We start from the raw sequence: 20,877 nt of genomic DNA on the forward strand, positions 1-20,877 counted from the left end.
AGTTCTGTCTCTCCCCTCTAGTTAGGAATAAATTTAACAACGTTAAGGACAACTTCTGTGCTTGTCTCTGAGTAGGTGAATGGGATCTACGATACATGTAAGATGGTCTTAGAAAACTAACTCCTCTCTGGCAAAGGAAAAAAAAGGGGCTCCAGACATTAAAATATTTAGTAGGTATCTATTATTAGCCAAGCAGAACTGTTCTAGGTCCTTGCTTCAGAATGCATAGTCTAAAAAGAAGGAAATGCACGTAAATAAGTAAACCACAGGGCAGCCCCGGTAGCCCAATGGTTTAGCGCCACCTTCGGCCCAGGGTGTGATCCTGGGGACCGGGGATGGAGTCCCATATCAGGCTCCCCGCATGGAGCCTGCTTCTCCCTCTGCCTGTGTCTCTGCCTCTCTCTGTCTCTCATGAATAAATAAATAAAATCTTTAGAAAACAAAATAAGTAAACTAAAATTTGACAAGATAAATTCTAAGCAGCAGTATGGAAAAAACAATATGGAATTACAGAAGAGGATAAGGGAATTTGAGAAGTCAGGAAAGGCTTCAGCAGAGATGGAAGCTTTAAAAGAAACCAGAGATTTCTACACCAGGATGGGAATATAAAAGAGGGTTCCAGAAAAAGTAGAACAGCATGTATGAAGATAGGCATGAAAACCGTAATTGGGAGTTACTGGAAGTTTTAAACAAGAAAGTGACGTGATCAAAGAGTTTCACAGAAACTCAAGCAGCAGTGAAGGTAGAAGAACAAAAAAGCAGTAGACAAGTGAGGGGGCTGTTAACAAAAACCCAAATGAGTTAACTATCTGAACCAAGGCAGTTGAATATGCAGAGAGTATTACACAGATAGACCTAATGATACATTTGACACTGATATGAGAGAGGAGGGTCCAATATGACTTCAGGAAAGCCAACTATCCCTTTACGGAGACGGAGAACATAGAAGGAAGGTATGGGTTGGAATTGCTACAAATACTGAGGTCCAGTTATTTATGGGCCACTGAGGAAGAGTGGTTCAGTAGACAGAAAAATTCCACACTTGCTGGAAGACACAACCAGCATATTTAAGTAAGTCATATATTCCACACTGGCAATGAAGGACGTGACCTATATATATCCAGGAAGGTAAATTTCCCATTTCCAGCAAGTATCATTTAAATAAATCTGCTATCAAAAATAAATAAATAAATAAATAAATAAATAAATAAATAAATAAATAAATCTGCTATCAAGAACTCACCCAATCATCAATTAGCTCAACTTTGCTTTGAGTAATAAAAAAAAGCACTTAACTGAAATTTTACCTCTACTCTAGCCCCCTCTAAACATCTACTTACCCTATTTCTTCCTTTGACAAAAGCCACGTTCCACATGAAGTTGCTCCCTTGCCCAAGCAAAAATTTGAAATAAATATGATCAAATTTTTCAAATGAGCCAGTTGTGGGACTTAAAAAAAAAAAAAAAAAAACAATTTCAAGGCTGACCACTGAGTCTATCTTTTGCTTATCAGAACAAGTGGACTCCAAAACAAGCAAAAATTCCTTGAGGCTTTTGTGCTTCCTGGTAAATACATGTGCCATTATTTCTACCATAAATCCTACTACAACATAATGAATCTCTTAGAGAACTAAAATTACTCAAGGAATTTCTAAGAATTCCAAATCCTAATCCCATGTCTCAAAATCTGTAGTGGTTAACCTGAGGCCCACTACAAATCCTTTCTTCTCTCTCCAGCAAGCTTCCCTAGAAAATTAATGGGAACCGTCAAATAAAAAAAGCCTTCTGCTGAGGGCTCATTTCTAGAGATACCAGTTCTCCTGCACATAACCGAATTATATCTTTTTTTTAACCAAATTATATCTGATTTAGAGATCTGTATTCCCGTGGCAATAAAATTCAGAAAGTAATTCACAAGTTAGTTGCAGTTTTTCCTAGTATTTGGGAAAGCTAGGGTCTCCATGGCCTTGAAAAGTTTTCCAATCTCTCTGTTTATATCTGTATTACAATCATATATTCTCTGGTGTCTGGATTCTTAATTGCTACCATATGGATGCTATCTTACCAAATAATGCAGCAGGTAATCCTGAGACCAAAAAAAAGATATGATCTTGATGATCATCAAACCACTATCTCAATTTTTAAGAACGTATCACCAAGGTAGATCTCTCCTGTGACCTGGCCAAACAGAGTCAATGGGGATCTAAGAATTAAAAATTCCTTTTTTCTTTCTTTTTTTTTGCTTCAAGACATAATTCACAAAGAGAAGGCATATACATAATACATGACCTACAGGCCATAATCAATCTGTCTGAACGGAAGCTCAAATTTCTACTCTTGGCTGTTACTGAACAGATAAGCTTTCGAGAATTAGTTCCTCTTGCTTTAGGTCAATATACTGTGTCATTTAATCTAAATTCTACTTTCACCAAAATCATATACAATCTTTCTTGTACTCTCATTTGGTGAATAGCTGCATTTCCATCTGTAGCTCCTCCCTAACCAAGCCAAGAATGTAAAATAAAATACATTTAGCTTCTGTTTTTCAGATGAGAATGAACTGTGATTTTAATAATAGTATTTATACGTGAATTATCTATGTATAAATACTACTAATATATGGCCAGAGGAAACAAGAATGGGTTCACCTGGAATAATTATAACCTGAAAGGACAGAAAGTGATGTAGCCAGTGAAGATGAGAAATGAGGTCAGACAAAGTAATCTTAAAGATGCTTTCCAGCAACAGGAATGTGCTTCAGGCACATTCACAGGAATGTACTGCCTGATGATCCTTGCAGTACAACAGAAAAAGATCTACCTAGGTCTACCTGGCCCAATCCACAATTATAACACCTCAATTATACTTCTGAATAAGAGACACCAAACAAAACAGAAATGTTTCCTGCACAAACCAGACTCTCACTTTTGTGGCAAGAATGTACAAACGAGAAGTTAGCATTAGTTTGGACAAGATAACTTGAGAGAAAACAGAAAATAAATCTGATAAAAGACTTAGTTACAGGCAGATTTTGAAAGCTCACAGCTTCAGTATCCAAAGAAGAAATAGCAATACAATATGCAGAATGTGCTTTTAGAGACTGCAAATATCTGACACTTTCATGCTGACTTTCTACATCTTCACATGCTATGGCACATAACTTTTTGCAGGGGTTCAATGTAGTCTCAAAAGCTTTTTAAAACACAGCGCGCCCCCCCCCCCCAGAAGTGACTACCCACAAAGGGAATATGCAAAAAAAGATGAAATATTCCAAAGCATTCTACATTGAAAGATTTAATAAGTTTATCTTTTTTTTTCCCCCTGAAGATTTACTTGAGAGAGAACGAGCGAGCGAGCATGTGTGGGATGGGGGTAGAGAGGATCAGAGGGGGAGGGAAAGACAAAGAGATCCTGCGAGGAGCACAGAGGCCCCGGGCAGTCTGAGGATGGAAGATCAAGACCTGAATAGGAACCAAGAACCAGATGCCTAACCAACTGGGCCACCCAGGTGCCCCAAGTTTATTATTTTTTTTTAAACAAGAAAAAGGTTAGACTTCTAGTTTCTAGTTCCACATGTTAGTGACCACTTTGGCCTAACAAGTTTAAAAACTGTAGAGGCTAAAAAAAAATCAACAACTCTTCTTGGGTCTATAAGCAACGGGAGAACACAAGACAAACCACTGCCCTTAAGACTGGAAAGACAGAACACAGGGAATCTCAGCTTACCAGAGCACCTCAGGAGTGGAAACTCCAACAGGAACTAGTGTCAAGTGACATAAATCTGAACTACAGTCAAAATATTGCTGGGCGCCTGGGTGGCTCAGTTGGTTGAATGCCCAGCTCTTGATTTCAGTTCAGGTCATGATCTCAGGGTTGTTGAGATCAACTCCCGTGTTGGGCTCCATTCACTGGGTATGCAGCCTGCTTGGGTTTCTATCTCTCTGCCCCTCCCCATAAATAAATAAATCTTTAAAAATTTGCTGGAGGCTAAGTTTGATAGTTTTGGGGTTTTTTTTTTTAAGATTTTATTTATTTATTCATGACACAGAGAGAGAGAGAGAGAGAGAGGCAGAGACACAGGCAGAGGGAGAAGCAGGCTCCATGCAGGGAGCCTAATGTGGGACTTGATCCTGGGACTCCAGGATCACACCCTGGGCAGAAGGCAGGCGCTAAACCGCTGAGCCACCGGGGCTTCCCCTAAGTTTGATAGTTAAAAACTCCAAGAGAATTCAGTCATAGAAGTACTCCTAAAATATTATGAAATTGACTTCCTTAAGCCTGACCAGATTCCCACAGGAAAGAACAGGAAAAACCCCCCTTATGCTTGCCAGAGCCCTGCTCTTAGGAAAAACTAGTTAATCAAAACCTAACATACTGGGATATTATCAGAACCTAACTGACTTAGGAAGGTCAATCAATACCCAACTCCAGTCCATTCTAGCAATCCAGTCCACCTGAGGAGGAGGAAAAAAACTTAAGTACCACTAGTGAAGTTCACAGTATAGAGTATTAGTCTCACTAAAAGACTGAGATCTAGTTACAAAACTATAGAGCCTTCTTCTCCCCCTACACCTCACCACCACACAATTAAAGGCCTATTTACAGCAATTCCTTGTACCTAGTACATCATGCATGTCTGGCCATCTAGGAAAAAACTACCAGGTATACTAAAGGCAAAAAAAAAAAAAAAGCCAACACAATTTGAAGAGACAAATCAGGCATCAGAACTAGACATGACAAAAAAAAAAAGAACTAGACATGACAAAATAGTCCTAGAATTTTCAGACCAAGAATTTAAAACAACTATGAATAATATGCAAAGGGCTCTAATGAGTACAGAAGACAGCATATAAAAACACATGGGCAATATAAACAGAGAGATGGAAATCCTAAGGAAAAAAAAGTAGTAAGAAATGCTAGAGATCAAAAACATTGTACAAACGTGAAAAATGCCTTTGATGGGCTTATTAGTAGCCTGGATATCGCTCAGGCGAGAACTCTTGAGCTAAAGGATGACAGATCAATAGAAACCTCAAAAAATGAAAAGGAAAAAGAACAAAGACTGAAAAAAAAATACATTAGAATATCCATGGACTGTGGGTTAACCTCAAAAGATGTAGCATACATGTAATAGGAATATCAAGAGGAGAAAAAACAAAAGGAACAGAATAATTGAAAAAAATAATGACTGAGAATTTCCCGAAATTAATATCAGATATCACAGCATAGATGCAGGAAGCTTAGAGAACACCAAGTGGAATAAATGCCAAAAACACTACACCATGGCATGTCATTTTCATACTAGAAATATTCAAAGATGACACAAAAGCCTGAAAAAAGCCAGAAAAAAGGATTACACTTGCTCCCTCCTCAAAAAAAGATAAGTATAAAGTATGCCCTGCATTTTAAATTTAACTTACATGGCATTACAGTTGCTCGAATGTCTAATCCTCTGACTTAATATATCTTAGTATTTTCTCCTACACCTAGAAAAGAGCCTGCTTTTCAATAAGTTAAATGAATGAGTGAAGAAAGACATTTAGAAAGTAAAAATTGAACCTTCGATGATACCTAACAGTACAGAATTACTGCCTACTGAAGTTGATCTTAAATAATTTAACCAGGCATCTTTAAATTGGGGTATGCATGTGTACTCCTGACCTACACAAAAGCTTTCCAGGGAGCTATCCAGAGCTACGTAGTTTTCAATTTTCCTGAAGTATTTCTACACAAATCAACTTGCCTATATACCTGGGTGGGTCCCTCTCCTTTCCCTAATCCTTTCGTAAGATTAGGAATCATTCATTCACTCATTCAAATACTGATTTATCTACAGCACCTCATGTACTGTACAGGTCTACAAACACCAACAGTAAACAAGTATGTATATAAAAGATACAAAAAAAACGGCACTGAGTTACATCATCAATAGGAGAAAAGGAGCTATTTAAGATAAGCAAATCAAGGGGTGCCTGGGTTAGGGTTAGGGTTATGGTTCAGTCAGTTAAGCGTCTGCTTTCAGCTCAGGTCAGAATCCCAGGATCACTGGGGCGAAGCCCAGGCATCTCATCGCACTCCCTGCTCAGGCTCAGAGGGAGCCTGCTTCTCCCTCCGCCTGTGCACACACTCTCTCCCTGCCAAATAAATGTTTAAAATAATTTAAAAACTAAAAAGAAAGGAGAATCAAAAACAGAGTTTCAAAAAAATAGACGTATTGGGAAAAAAGAAAGGTCAATGTGGCTGGTAAAGAGAAATATATACGGAGGTTTACAAAGCTAAAGAGAGGTGATCTCAGGAATCAAATGAGATTAAGAACATATAGGATGTATAATGAGTGAAATCTCCCTCAGAAATATTAATAATCTTCAATTTTTAAGTATTAAAACCATAAGAATTGAAAAAATAAAGCATTAGAAATCAGAATATAAACCTAAAGAAAAAGGGGAAAAATGATCATAAAACCATAAATCAAATAGAAACAGCTAAAAAACCAAAAAAATAGATTTGTTCAAGAAAACAAAATTTGTTATTTGACAAAGCTAATACTGTAACTTTCCCATAAAGCCAAAAAATTACATAGATATAAAATATATTTTTAAGTTTGCTCATCAGAGACTGCTATAGTCTACTTTATATCAATAAATAAATTTAATTACTCCATTAAATGTCTAAGTTAGAAATGGATGGAAATATTCTTAACTTGAATGTATTCCAGAAGCCCCAAAGTTAAAACTCTTGAAGACTCCTATTTAAAGAGTCAGAAAAAAAAGCAAGACTGCCCTTCTGCTATAAGTCCTCAATAATGTTACCCAAAAAAGAGGGGGGGGGGGGGCACTGGCCAAGGAAGTGACAAACGTATCAGTTAGATAATACAAATACCTCACAAATCCACGTGGAATCAAATAAAAAGTTATAACTTCAAAAAAGGCAGCAACATGGTAGCATGAACAGAGAAAAACATGCCAAAAAAGCCACAGATTTCTATAAGCCAGGAATAAACATTTATAAATGCATTTTTTAATGATCCCATTTAGAACCATTCACAATAGCAACAAACGCTATAAAATATGTAAGAGTAAATTTCACAAAGTATTGACAACACAAAACTCTACAACTGAAAGACATTAAAGAGATCATGGATTGGATAAACGTATATATAACAATCCAGTGTAATGCAATCCCAATCAAAATATCGATATACAAAGTGATTCTAAGGTTTACCTGAATTATTATGCAAAAGAACGCCCAGGATATTTTGAAAAAGAAGAATAATCAGGGAGACATACCTTACATCAAATATTAAAGCTTCATGAAAAGTAACACTATGGTCTAAAGAAAAGATGAGAACATTAATGCAACAAAATGAAGGGTTCAAAAACAGACATGAGGAATGCCCAGGTGGCTCAGTGGTTGAGCGTCTGCCTTTCATTCAGGATGTGGTCCTGGGCTCTGGAGTCCAGGACTGAGTCCCACATAGGGCTCCTGCAGAGAGCCTGCCTTCTTCTCCCTCTGCCTGTGTCTGTGTCTCTCTCATGAATAAATCTTAAAAAAATAAAACATGTGAATTTATATAACTTAAGATATTTTAAATCAGAAGGATTTTTTTTTCATTTATTTATTCATGAGAGACACAGAGATAGAGGCAGAGACATAGGAGGAGGGAGAAGCAGGCTCCTTCAGTGGAGCCTGAATGAGACTCCATCCCAGGACCCCAGTTTCAGGACCTGAGCTGAAGGCAGATGCTCAACCACTAAGCCAGCCAGGCATCCCTAAATCAGAAGGATTTAAACAAATACTTAAATTCAAAATAATTAAATCAGATGTACCTAAGCAAATAAATTAAAAATTCCAGAAGGATTGAGGCACCTGGACAGCTCAATCAGTTAAGTGATTCTTTGATTTCAGCTCAAGTCAGGAACTCAGGGTCAAGAGATGGGGAGCCCTGTCTGGGGCTCCCTGTTCAGTGGAGAGTCTACTTGAGATTCTCTCATTCTCCTCCCTCCCCACTGTTCTCTAAAATAAATAAAATCTTTTAAAAAATAACAATGATTAAGCATTAAAAAAAACTGTATGAGATATATTTTAAAAGAAGGTACAGTGCTGCATACTACTATGATTAGGAAGGCAGACTAATAAACTAGATGCAATACTGGAATACTTTAAAAGCAGTTCACATTTCAACTATTAAGTTTTTTTAAACTTCTATACAAAAATAAGGAAAGATAGCATAAGCAAACAAAAGATAAGCTATAGACAAGGAGAAAATATATGCAACATGTATAATCAACAAAGGCATATGTCCATAATGTACCCTGAATCTTCCCTCAAGATAATTTAAAAGACAGTTCAAAATATAGGCAAAATGACTACTTCACTAATAATCACTAAATTGCAAATCAAAACACTATCTACATAAGCTGTATTTTTTGTTTGTGATACTGACTGAAATTAAGATGACTAATAATGGGGCAGCCCCGGTCGCTCAGCGGTTTAAGCGCTGCCTTCAGCTGAGGGCCTGATCCTGGAGATCCAGGATCGTCCCATGTCGGGCTCACTGCATGGAGCCTGCTTCTCCCTCTGCCTGTGTCTCTGCCCCTCTCTCTCTCTCTCTCTCTCTCTCTCTCTCTGTCTCGACACAGTCTCTTGTGAGTAAATAAATAAAATCTTAAAAAAAAATGACTAATAATATCTGATGTCCGAATATGCAGAAACAGGAATTCTCAAATCACTCAAGTGTATAGTGGCATGGTTTTGGGGACAGATCAATTTAGCATTTAGAGCATAATTACAGCATTTGGCCTTAGGAATGTAACCCTTGAAATGAAAACTGGATAAATTAAGCTATATACGACTATTACAGAAATCTCTATGGAAACACACATCTCATTTTTAAAATTATCTTTGATCAACATACAGTCAAGAACTTACTGGTTGATGTCATGATTTTATCCACATTCTTTAGAAGTATTAATAGACATATTAGCTCAGAACTTCAATACATTATTTTAACATACCTAGGTACCTTAAATCCTAACATAATCTCATTTATCTTTTTTAAAAATTCAATAAAATAACGGTTGTGAATAAAAAAAAAATAGCACTGACAAACAGATGCCAGTGAAAGCATACCAAAACAACTGTCTCTGCTCTTTGGCCAAATAAAAAAATAACACTGTACTGTACCTCCCAAAACTGTCAGAAGTTTTAACATTGTAATGGCTCTCTTAGGAAACCTATCCAATTAAAATTCTCCTACAGGTATGCAATAAACATATATACAAGAATAGTGATCACAGCATTGTTTGTGATGACAAAAAATCATAAAGTCTATATACGTCTGTCTGTCAACAGGAATATGGCTAATTAGGATATAGCCAGAGCACACAAACTATGTAGCTATACATGTTGACATGGAATTCAACATAGGTACACAACATACATCATACATTAATTTTTAAAGTTGCAAAAAAATAAAATTAAAAATAAATTTTAAATAAGTAATTTGTAGAGCAAAATATATAGAACACTATCCTGTTTTAGCAAGATGAAAAAAAAAATTCCAAACACTTAAATGTATGTTTGTGATCTCGAGTTCTGTTCACTATGTTTCAGCCACATTTGCCATCTTTCTCTTTATCTATCTTGCCAAGCTCTTTCTCATTTTAGAATCTTTTTACTAGCGCATCCCTTCCATCTGGAACAGATCACTTTCATCCCCCTCCTTTATCAAGATTTTGTCATAGCTAGCTCACTCATGCATTCTAACAAAACTCTAACTTTGCTATTTTCTCACGTCTCCTCTTTTCCTTTTTCACCACAGCACTTTTATAGTCTCTAAGCTCCTTGAATGCAGAGTTATTTGTCTTATTCACAATATCCCCAGTACCCTGCACTGTGCCTGGCATATAGTAATTAATCAATAAATATTTGCTGTAGAAATCAGCAATGGGGATGACTCGATAAAGGAGCTCAAATTAGGCAACCTTAATATTTCATATTTTCGGGGCAGCCCCGGTGGCTCAGCGGTTTAGCGCCACCTGCAGCCCAGGGCCTGATACTGGAGACCCTGGATCGAGTCCCACGTCAGGCTCTCTGCATGGAGCCTGCTTCTCCCTCTGCCTGTGTCTCTGCCTCTCTCTCTCTGTGTGTGTGTCTCTGTGAATAAATAAATCTTTAAAAATATATATATATTCCATATTTTCATGATCAAACACACATACTTCAAGTTAACATGGGGAAAAAGACGAAAGGAAAATTTATCAGTTGGTCTATTTTCTATGTGTAGAGAAAATATTTTTATGTATCTGCATAGTTAGGGCTATTTGAGCATACAAATCTGTTTTACAAAATAGATGTCCTGAAAAATTAAAGACAATTGAATAGATAAAAAAGAGATTTACCTCTTTAGAAGTATGTGTTTATATTTCAGGGGGTGTGAGACCCTGGAGACATTCATGGGTTGCAAATTCTGCCACCTGTCTGATCTCCCCACCCTCTCCACACTCATTTACTTTCCAAAGATTAAAAACCTAGGATCCTTCCCTTCTGTAACCAAGGAGAATTTGTTCATAATAAGGAGCAAAGGTCCCCCTCACTCTTTCAGGAGGTTGGCAACAGCTATACAAGCTCCCAGATTCATGTTTTTTAAGGTTCCTTACCTACCAAATGAACATCCACGTCTTCTTTTTTTTTTTTTTTTTTTAATTTTTTATTTATTTATGATAGTCACAGAGAGAGAGAGAGAGGCAGAGACACAGGCGGAGGGAGAAGCAGGCTCCATGCACCGGGAGCCTGATGTGGGATTCGATCCCGGGTCTCCAGGATCGCGCCCTGGGCCAAAGGCAGGCGCCAAACCGCTGCGCCACCCAGGGATCCCTGAACATCCACGTCTTACTGCATCACTCTGAGAGGGAAGAAGTGGGACAATAGGATCACTGCTGTAATAATTAATCCATCCCTGCCCCAGAAATTTTGTGTCTACTTTCAGGAAAATATGAATACAGATATTAAAAATTTATCATTCTATTATAATCTGGCTAACATTTATCATGTTAATTCAAGTGTTAAGAAGAATAACGGGGATGCCCGAGTGGCTCAAGCAGTTAAGCGTCTGACTTTGGCTCAGGTCGTGATCCTGGAGTCTGAGGATCGAGTCCCACACGTCAGGCTTCCTGCATGGAGCCTGCTTCTCCCTTTGTCTATGTCTCTGCCTCTCTCTCTCTCTCTCTCTCTCTGTGTCTCTCATGAATAAATAAAGTCTTCAAAAAAATTTTTTTTAAACAAATGTAAAAATTATTTTTTCAGGACAAAAATACATTAAGTCCCCCAACTTAGAAACTAAAATTTCCATTCTAAGTTTTTCCATTAAAAACATACTATACAGGAACCCGGGTGACTCACTCACTTAAGCATTGGACTCTTGATTTTTGGCTCAAGTCATGATCATTGTGATCCGAGATCAGTGCGAAGTCTACTCCTCTCCCTCTGCCCCTCTCCCCACTTGCATGTTCTAAAATAAATAATATCTTAAAAAAAAAAAAAACTATACTTAAGGGTTCCTGGGTGACACAGTCAAGTGTTGTACTTTTGATTTCAGCTCAGGTCATGTCAGGTGGCTGGGTGTGGAGCCTGTTTAGGATTCTCTTTCCTTTGGCCTCTCCCTCCAACACCAACTCAAGCACATTCTCTCCGTCTCTAATAATCTTTTTTTAAAAAAAACATACTATGCTTAAGTAATAAATTTAATGAAGTATATGAGCTACTATAAAATTTATATTTGCATGTTAGGTTGAATTACATTATGGATTAGTCTAAAAACCTACCACTAATCATAACATCATTTCTACATATTCTTTTAATAGTACCTGGCAAACAGAGGTTCCCTAAAATACCATTTTTTTAAATTCCATCTCTAATCTACAATTCTTAAATTGGTTAAAGGCATTATTTAAAACTCATGCTCATGGGGCGCGTGGGTGGCTCAGTCAGTTAAGCATCTACCTTCAGCTCAGGTCACAATTCCAGGGTCTTGGGATCGAGCTCCGCATCAGGCTCCCAGCTCAGGGGGGAGTTGGTCTACTTCCCTCTCTGCTGCTCCCTGATTGTGCTTGTGCTCTCTCATTCTATCTTAAAAAGGGGGCGGGGGGGGGGGGGTGTCCCTGGGTGGCTCAGTGGTTTGGCGCCTGCCTTTGGCCCAGGGCACGAAACTGGAGTCCCGGGATAGAGTCCCACGTCGGGCTTCAGGCATGGAGCCTGCTTCTCCCTCCTTCTGTGTCTCTGCCTCTCTCTCTCTATCATAAATAATAAATAAATAAATAAATCTTAAAAAAAAATCATAGTCAAGTCTATTAGAGGTTAAATGTGGCAAGGAAGGTTTTGTGTGAAAAATTGAAAACAATACTAATACATGTTCCCATTTGACTCTGTGAGACCCTCAAGACCCTCAACTCCCCCTGAATGGGCCATACGTTTGCTCCCAAGACCATTCTCTAGCTGCCTGAGTAGGAAAAACAGATAGGCTAAACCATAAATTCCTCGAGAACAAGGATAGAGAACTTTGTATTTTAGGTATATCTTTATTTCATGTTACAACAAATGAGACACCTAGAAAGTATGGCAAATGATTTTTGGAACTGAATCAGTCAGTTTGCATACACATCCTAGTACTGGCAGCTACTGGTTATGGACCTATATCCAAGTTTCTCAAGGTCTTTTTTTTTTTTTTAATATACAAAGTGACAGAAATGTTCAGTGTCATTGGCAAAGTTAAGTGATATGTTCATATAAAGTGCCTGGCATATTTCACAAATGATGATCACTGGAGAGGGCCTAATTTCCCTGATATATTTCAATAAATAAGCATTCTTATTTCTCAGCATCTCTCTACCCAACATGTAAAAGATTAGGGAGAAAAATTACTTACCCACTCCCTAACTTACTAAAAATTTTACATTAACCCACGTTTGAAAAAATTATTTTAGAAAGAAACAAAAATGTTTGGTTATGTGCCTCATGTGATTAAAAAAAAAAAAAAAAAGAAATCAATCAGGAGGCCAAGTAATCCAAGACTACTCTGTAAGGCCTTTTCAGTAACAAAAAACTGCAAGAAATTTGTCAGCTATCTACCGCTAGTAAATTGCATGTGGCTGAATGCTAAGTGTAGTTCCTAGAAGCTTAAAAGAGTAAGAGAAATACTGAAAAGAGACATTTCTGGCCCAGACTTCATTAGAAACTTGTGCAATCTTCATAAAAGGGACACAAAATAACATAAAGAAGTGCATCTTGATCCACAGCTTTGTAGAACAAGCAGACATTCAAATGGATGTCTCCTGGATTATCCCCTCCCCCTCCTCGAACGCAATCTTTGAAGGGATTAAGATAATATACACCAGGTATACTGGTATCTGATCATTAAGGATATAGGATGAAAGTGTTAAGAACCTACATGGCCAGAGTACCCATACACCATCATCTCAAGTGAGTCCCTAGCACATGCTGGGTCACAGTGAACTCATAACTTAATTCTCAGTAAGAGCCTCATGTGTACATTTCCTATAGTATGGCTGAAACAAGAATTCATATTAAATAGCAGATGTGCAGACAAAAAGGCTGACACTGTGTTGTAAAATTTTAGAAGTCTAAACTGTAAAAAAAAAAAAAAAAAAAAGAAGAAGTCTAAACTGTACTCTTACCAAAGTATAGCTATAACAAAACAACCACAAGGGAGCTTCCAGACTGGATAAAACATTTTTTCCAAGAAAGGGGGCTTTAAATATAAATTATTTTAAGATAAAACCTCAGAGTTCTATGCCAAAAAATGTTTACCAGTTGCTCTAATTATAAAAATTGCCTGGTCTATTCAGAGTATTTTAAATAGAACTAAAGACTAATTATGAGTAAGCTATAAATATGCCTCCTCCCCCGAAGAAGAAAGAGTTTAGGTAAATAGGGTTGTTTAGAAATCTCCATTTACACTTTGAAAAATGACTACTGTATTAGTTTCCTACAACTCTGTAACAAATTACCACACTCTCTTAGTTTTGAAGGTCAGAAATCGGAAATCAGTATCACTGAGCCAAAATTAAGGTGCGGGCAGGGCTGTGCTTCTTCCAGAGGTTTTATTGGAAATTGCTGTTTCTTGCAGCTGGCATTCTTTAGCTTGTGGCCACATTGCCACCTCTTCTGTGTATGTAATCTCCCTCTGCTTAGCTCTTATAAAGACACATGATGACATTTAGAACTCAACCAGATAATCCAGGATAATCTCTTCATATCAAGACCTTTAATTTAATGACATTTGCAAAGACTTCCTCACACAGACACATACCTTAGCCCTGAACAAAGTAACATTACAGATTCCAAGGATCAGAATATGGACATTTTGGAGGGGGCCTATTTTTCAGCCTACCATACCAAAAGTGTGCTTAACTTTATAACCAACTCCTAGAAGCCAACACCTATGTTTTTATCCTGTACATTTGTTTCCTTAATTTGTTTTCCAAACTGTGAAATATATATCAGAAAATACAATCACTAGATTATCCCATCTTCCCATGAAGAGTTTTCTTCATTGTTTGAGATTTGCTTCCCTAAGCACTATGAAACAAAACCAAGAAACTTTATTTTTAAGGACGAAATTTATCTTTTTCTTCCATGGTTATAGTCCCTTCTGAACATAAAGTAAATACAGGTCACATCAAATTAATTCTCTCAATCTTCAGCATTTTCCTTTTCCTCTTACATTATACAATATGTGAATGAGCAAACTATTTGTTCCTTAATTGAAACACTGTTTGCTTACAGGATACAGGTGTTCCATTTTAGAAATTTATTCAAGACTAGGCAAACCAGGGAGCAATAATAAATCTGACTAAGCAATCCAACTGCCATCATAGCATTGCCTGAAGTATCACCTCATAAAAACCACTTGCAGTCGTTTAATCTAAAACTACAGCTATAAGACAGACATTAATTTTTTGTAAGCTTCTATATACACAAAGAAAGTACTCTTTATTGAAAAAGATGCCATTGTAGTAAACATCTGGAATGCTCATCTAAATTACTTTGGTAATCTAATAACATCTTTATTTAAAAAGGTAATATAGGGACGCCTGGGTGGCTTAGCGGTTGAGCATCTATCTGCCTTTGGCTCAGGGTATAATCCTGGAGTCCCAGGATTGAGTCCCACATCAGGCTCCCTACATGGAGCCTGCTTCTCCCTCTGCCTCTCTGTGTCTCTCTCATGAATGAATAAATAAAATCCTTTTTAAATAAATAAATAAGGTAATATAATCAATTCCTAACTGTATTATATTTTTCACATATTGTGGAACACAGAGTAGGAACCTTTCAAGGGTGAACCAAATAATCTTCATTATCCAGTCTTAAATTTGAGTATTAGTAACAATGTTTTCTAGTCTTATGTAAGGGAGTTGTTACAGGGAAGATAATTGCTTTAAGATTTTTTAAAGTACCAATTAAAATGCAAATATAGATAATTTAGTGTGATCTGTGCCCTCCCACCATACTTAGTACCCATCACTATCTCACTTCTAATGCTACTCCTTCATTTTCCCCAACCCTCCAACAGTTTAATAACCCAATTCAGTCTTTCCCCAAGGTTTCAGAATAAACCTACCAAGGTCTAATATTAGTCAACACCAGTTGTATCAGCAGCAGCTTTGTTTTCTTCCTTTCCTTTTGTCCCTCTGCCTATCCATATTAGAAGCTAGCTAACACCCATAAAGAACAACAGCTGAGTTCAAAGTTTAGGAAACATTTACTGAGAACTACCATATGATAGGAAATGAGACCCTCAAGGGCTTACTGGCTAGTGAGTACTCAACATATTTTCAATACGATTTGGTAAACGCTACAAGTGTACAAAACAAAACAAAACCAGGGCAGCCTTCAGCCCAGGGCCTTCAGTTTAGCGCTGCCTTCAGCCCAGGACCTGCCTGATTCTGAAGGCCCGGGATAGAGGCCCACGTCGGGCTTCCCTTCATGGAGCTTGCTTCTCCCTCTACCTGTGTCTCTGCCTCTCTCTCTATCTCATGAATAAATAAAATCTTAAAAACAAAAACAAACAAACAAACAAAAAAACAGTCAAATGGAAAAGCAGAAGACCTTTCCAGAGAAAGTGACTCCTTGAAAAAGAAAAGACTCTAAGGTTAAGTGGAAGTTAACCAACTGAGGAAAGGAAAGCAGTCCAGAAGGATCATTGTAATAAGCAAAGAAACAATTCAGCAGGTATGTTGAGGAACTCTAACTAGTTCAATATCAAATGAGTTAGAGAGAGAGGTATGGAGTAGAACAGAGTAAGGCTGAAGAATTAAACTATGGACCAGATCAGGGAGGCCTAAAACCCATGCAAAGGTCTCAGGAAAAATCTACCATTGAATGACAAGGTGAGATTTGTTTCTGAAACAAACAGATCAACTCTAATACAGTGGAGAATGGACTTGCAGGAGGCAAGAATACTAATTAAAGGGCTTATGCAATGGGCACCTGGGTGGCTCAATCAGTTAAGTGTCTGCCTTTGGCTCAGGTCATGAGCCAGGGTGCTGGGATGGAGTACACGTTGGGCTCCCTGCTCAGTAGGAAGCCTACTTCTCATTCTTCTCCCCCTCCCCACTGTTTGTGCACATGCTCGCACTCTCTCTCATTCTCTGTCAAATAAATAAGTAAAATCTTAGAAAAGGGGGTGAGGCTTGTGCAATAATCCAAATAAGAAATGAATACAATGAATCTGTTAGTAGTAAGGATGAATTAGGGGCAGCAAAGCTGCAAAATACTTAGGAAGCAAAATACATGCGGTGTATGAAATGAGAAAGAAGAAAGCCATGAACTCCCAAGCTTGTGGCTGTTAAGATGTTGATGCTTAAAAAAAAAAAGTGAGATATCTAAACAGGAAATGGTATTTTTGTCACTTCTATTCAACATATTATATTGGAAGTCTAGCCAAATCAATTAAGCATGAAAAAGAAATAAAAGGCATCCCACTAGAAAAAGTATCTGTATGTATATACATATATATATGATATGATATGATTTTATATATAGTGAACCCTAAAGACCACAAAAAAAGTTAAAAGCAAAACTGACTAAATGAATTCAGCAAAATTGCTGGGGGGAAAACTCAACATACAAAAATCAGTTGCATTTCTGTACACTAACAATGAACAGTGTAAAAAGGAAATCAAAACAATTCCATTTGCAAAAGCATCAAAAAGTATATTAGGAATAAATTTAACCAAGGCAAAAATCTGTACACTGAAAATTATAGAACACTTCTGAAAGAAATTGAAGACACAAGTAAATGGAAAGATATCGCATCCTATGTTCATGGATCAGAAGACTTAACATTGTTAAGATGACAATACTACCCAAAGCAGAAACCATGCAATTCCTATCAAAATCCTGATTTTTTTTTCAGAAATTGAAAAACACATCCTCACATTCATACAGAATCTCAAACAGGGGCATCTGGGTGGCTCAAACAATTAAGCATGATCTCTGGGTCACAGGATCTAGCCAGAGTTGGGCTCCCTGCCCAGTAGGAAGTCGGATTCTCTCTCTCCTTCTTCCCCTCCCCCCTGCTCATTCATTCATTCTCTCTCTCTTCCCCTCTCAAATAAAGTCTTAAAAAAAAAAAAAAAGTTTTTAAAAATTTTAAAAAGAATCTCAAGGAACCCCCAAACCACCAAAATAACCCTGAAAGAGGACAAGCTGGATGACTCAATACTTCCTGATTTCAAAACTTACAACAAAGCTATCGTAATCAAACTCTCTGGGTACTGGCACAAAGACAGAATATGGATGGATCAAAGGAGTAGAATACAAAGCCCAGAAGTAACCCCTCACATATGTGTTATTTTGACACAAATGCCAAGACCATTCAATAGAGGAAGGTCAATTTCAACAAAAAGTACTGGGATAACTGGATATCCTCAAATGCAAAAGAACAAGGTTAGACCATAACCTTCTATCATTTAAAAAATTAACTCAGGATCCCTGAGTGGTTCAGGGGTTTAGCACCTGCCTTTGGCCCAGGGCGTGATCCTGGAGTCCGGGGATCAAGCTCTCCATCGGGCCCCCTGCATGGAGCCTGCTTCTCCCCTGCCTCTGCATCTGCCACCCGCCTCATGAATAAATAAACTCTTTAAAAAAATTAACTCAAGGGCAGCCCCAGTGGTGCAGTGGTTTAGTGCCGCCTGCAGCCCCGCCTGCAGCCCGGGGTGTGATCCTGGAAACCCGGAATCGAGTCCCACGTCGGGCTCCCCGCATGGAGCCTGCTTCTCTCTCTGCCTGTGTCTCTGCCTCTCTTTTGCTCTCTCTGAATAAATAAATAAATAAATCTTAAAAAAAAATTAACTCAAAACAGATCAAAGATCTAAATGTTAAGAACTAAATCTATAAAACTTTTAAAAGAAAACTCTTCAGGACACTGAATTTAACAATTTTTTGGATAGGACACAGAGAGCACAGGCAATAAAAGAAAAAGACTGATGAATTGGATTTTATTAAAATTAAAATGTTTAGGGGCACCTGGCTGGCTCAGTCAGTACAGCATGCAACTCTTGATCTCAGGTCATGAGCTCAAGCCTCATGTTGGGTATAGAGCTCATTAAAAAAAAAAAAAAAAAAATCAAAACCTTTAATACATCAAAGGACACTACCAAGAGAGTGAATGAAAAAGGCAACCCACAAAATGGGACAAAATATTTGCAAATCATGTATAATAACAGAGTAATATCTGGAATAGATGAAGAATTACTAGAACAAAAAAAAAAAACAACTCAATTTAAAAAAGAGGAAAAGACTTGAATAGACACATTTCTCCAGAGAAGATATACAGTTGGTCAACAAGCTTATGAAAAAAATGTTCATTACTAATCATTAGAAAGATGCAAATAAAAACCACAAGGTATCACACTTCATACCCATTATGATGGCTTATATGACTATTATCAAAAAAATAAAAACCACAAGTACTGGTGAAGATGTGGCAAACTCAAACCCTTGTGCAAATGATAGTTTTGGGGTTTTGTTTTGTTTTGTTTTGATACAGCTGTTTTTGAAAAAGCGTAGCAAGTCCCTCAAAAAATGATACATAAAATTATCATATGATCCAGCAATTCCGATTCAGGAATGAATTGAAAGCAGGGCCTGAAACAGATCTGTATACCCATGTTCTTAACAATTATTCACAATAGCCAAAAGGTGTAAACAATCCAAATGCCCATCAATTGGTAAACAGATAAACAAAATGTATACATGTATAATGAAATACTATTCTGCCTCAAAACAGAATGGAATTCCGATGCACACTACACATACATGAACCTTTAAAACACTATACTCAATTTAAAAAAAAAAAAAAAGCCAAACACAAAGGGACAAAGATTGCATGATTCCACTTAGATGAATACCAGAATAGTCCAATTCATAAAAGGTAGAATAATGGTTACCAGAAGGGGAGAAAGTAATGAAGAGCTCCTATTACTGAATACAGATGAAAATTCTGGGTGAACTTTCTGGAATGAAAGTTCTAGAGATGGACAGTGATGATGGTTACACAACAATTGTGAATGTACTTATTGCCACGGAATTCTATAATCAAAAATGACAAATTTTATATGATACATATTATATCACATTCATATTTCAAAAAAGTTTGAAAAAAAAACTTTTTAAAGATTTTATTTATTTATTCATGAGAGACACAGAGGGAGAAGCAGGCTCCTTGCAGGGAGCCTGATGTAGGGACTCAATCCTGGGACTCCAGGATCACAGCCTAGGCCAAAGGCAGACGCTTAACTGCTGAGCCACCCAGGCATCCCTGAAAAAAATTTTAAAGCAGGAAATGGTATGCATTTCCTAGGAAGAGATGAAAAGTTGAATTCAGTTTTAGATTTATTGCATATAAGATATATGCAGGTCATCCAGAAGAATAAACACATCTGAAGCATGAAGAGTTCTGGTGGAAAATCTCAGCCTATAGTACTCAAAACTATAAGAGAAAAGAACATGTGGTTTAAAAAGAAAAAGTGCAATAAGGATCAAAGGAAACTTTGAGCTTGTTAACTGAACTTATAGATATAGAAGACCACTATTCAAAATTATCCCACCATGTATCAGTGTTATGAATTATCTGCATCTAATTCAAAACACCTTATCGATGGGATCCCTGGGTGGCGCAGTGGTTTGGCGCTTGCCTTTGGCCCAGGGCACGATCCTGGAGACCCGGGATCGAATCCCACATCAGGCTCCCGGTGCATGGAGCCTGCTTCTCCCTCTGCCTATGTCTCTGCCTCTCTCTCTCTCTCTCTGTGACTATCATAAATAAATAAAAATTAAAAAAAAAAACACCTTATCGGCACTACCTCAATCCTGCTATATAAACTACTCTTTGAACACAAGACAAAAATCAAAGTATGAAATCTTGCCAGAGCTGAAATAACGTACCTAATTCACAGAATCCTGTGACGAATATATGATAGCTATTATTGTCGTAATAAAAATGAGACAAGAGCCTATCCTATTCAACCTACACTTCTAACAACTAAGAAAAATCCTGCATATTATTACAAAGGGGTAATAAACATTAATTGTAACTTACTATATAGAAGCTAATTTACACTTTGGACTACAATGTGTTATCAATTTAAGATACACTAAAATTCTCCATTTATAAATTTTAGCCGCCTTCTGAACTAAGTCTCCACCTATGGTACACCAAATAATAGGCCCCCAAAGTGTCCACATCTTAATGCCCAGAATTTGTGACTATGTTACCTTACCTGACAAAAAGGACTTTGCCAGTGTGATTACATTAAGAATTCTGAGATGGGGAAATTATCCAAGATTATCTGAGTT

General features: G+C 37.4%; 1 protein-coding gene across 2 annotated transcripts in view; it reads right to left on the reverse strand.

Moving 5' to 3' along the window:
* The window catches only part of RNF2 (ring finger protein 2), a 48,480-nt gene that overhangs the window by 12,043 nt on the left and 15,560 nt on the right, over window positions 1-20,877 (reverse strand). The gene's annotated exons all lie outside the window — the stretch shown is intronic.

The sequence above is a fragment of the Vulpes lagopus genome, chromosome 1 (genome assembly GCF_018345385.1).
Source record: "Vulpes lagopus strain Blue_001 chromosome 1, ASM1834538v1, whole genome shotgun sequence".
In the NCBI taxonomy this organism is placed as follows: domain Eukaryota; kingdom Metazoa; phylum Chordata; class Mammalia; order Carnivora; family Canidae; genus Vulpes; species Vulpes lagopus.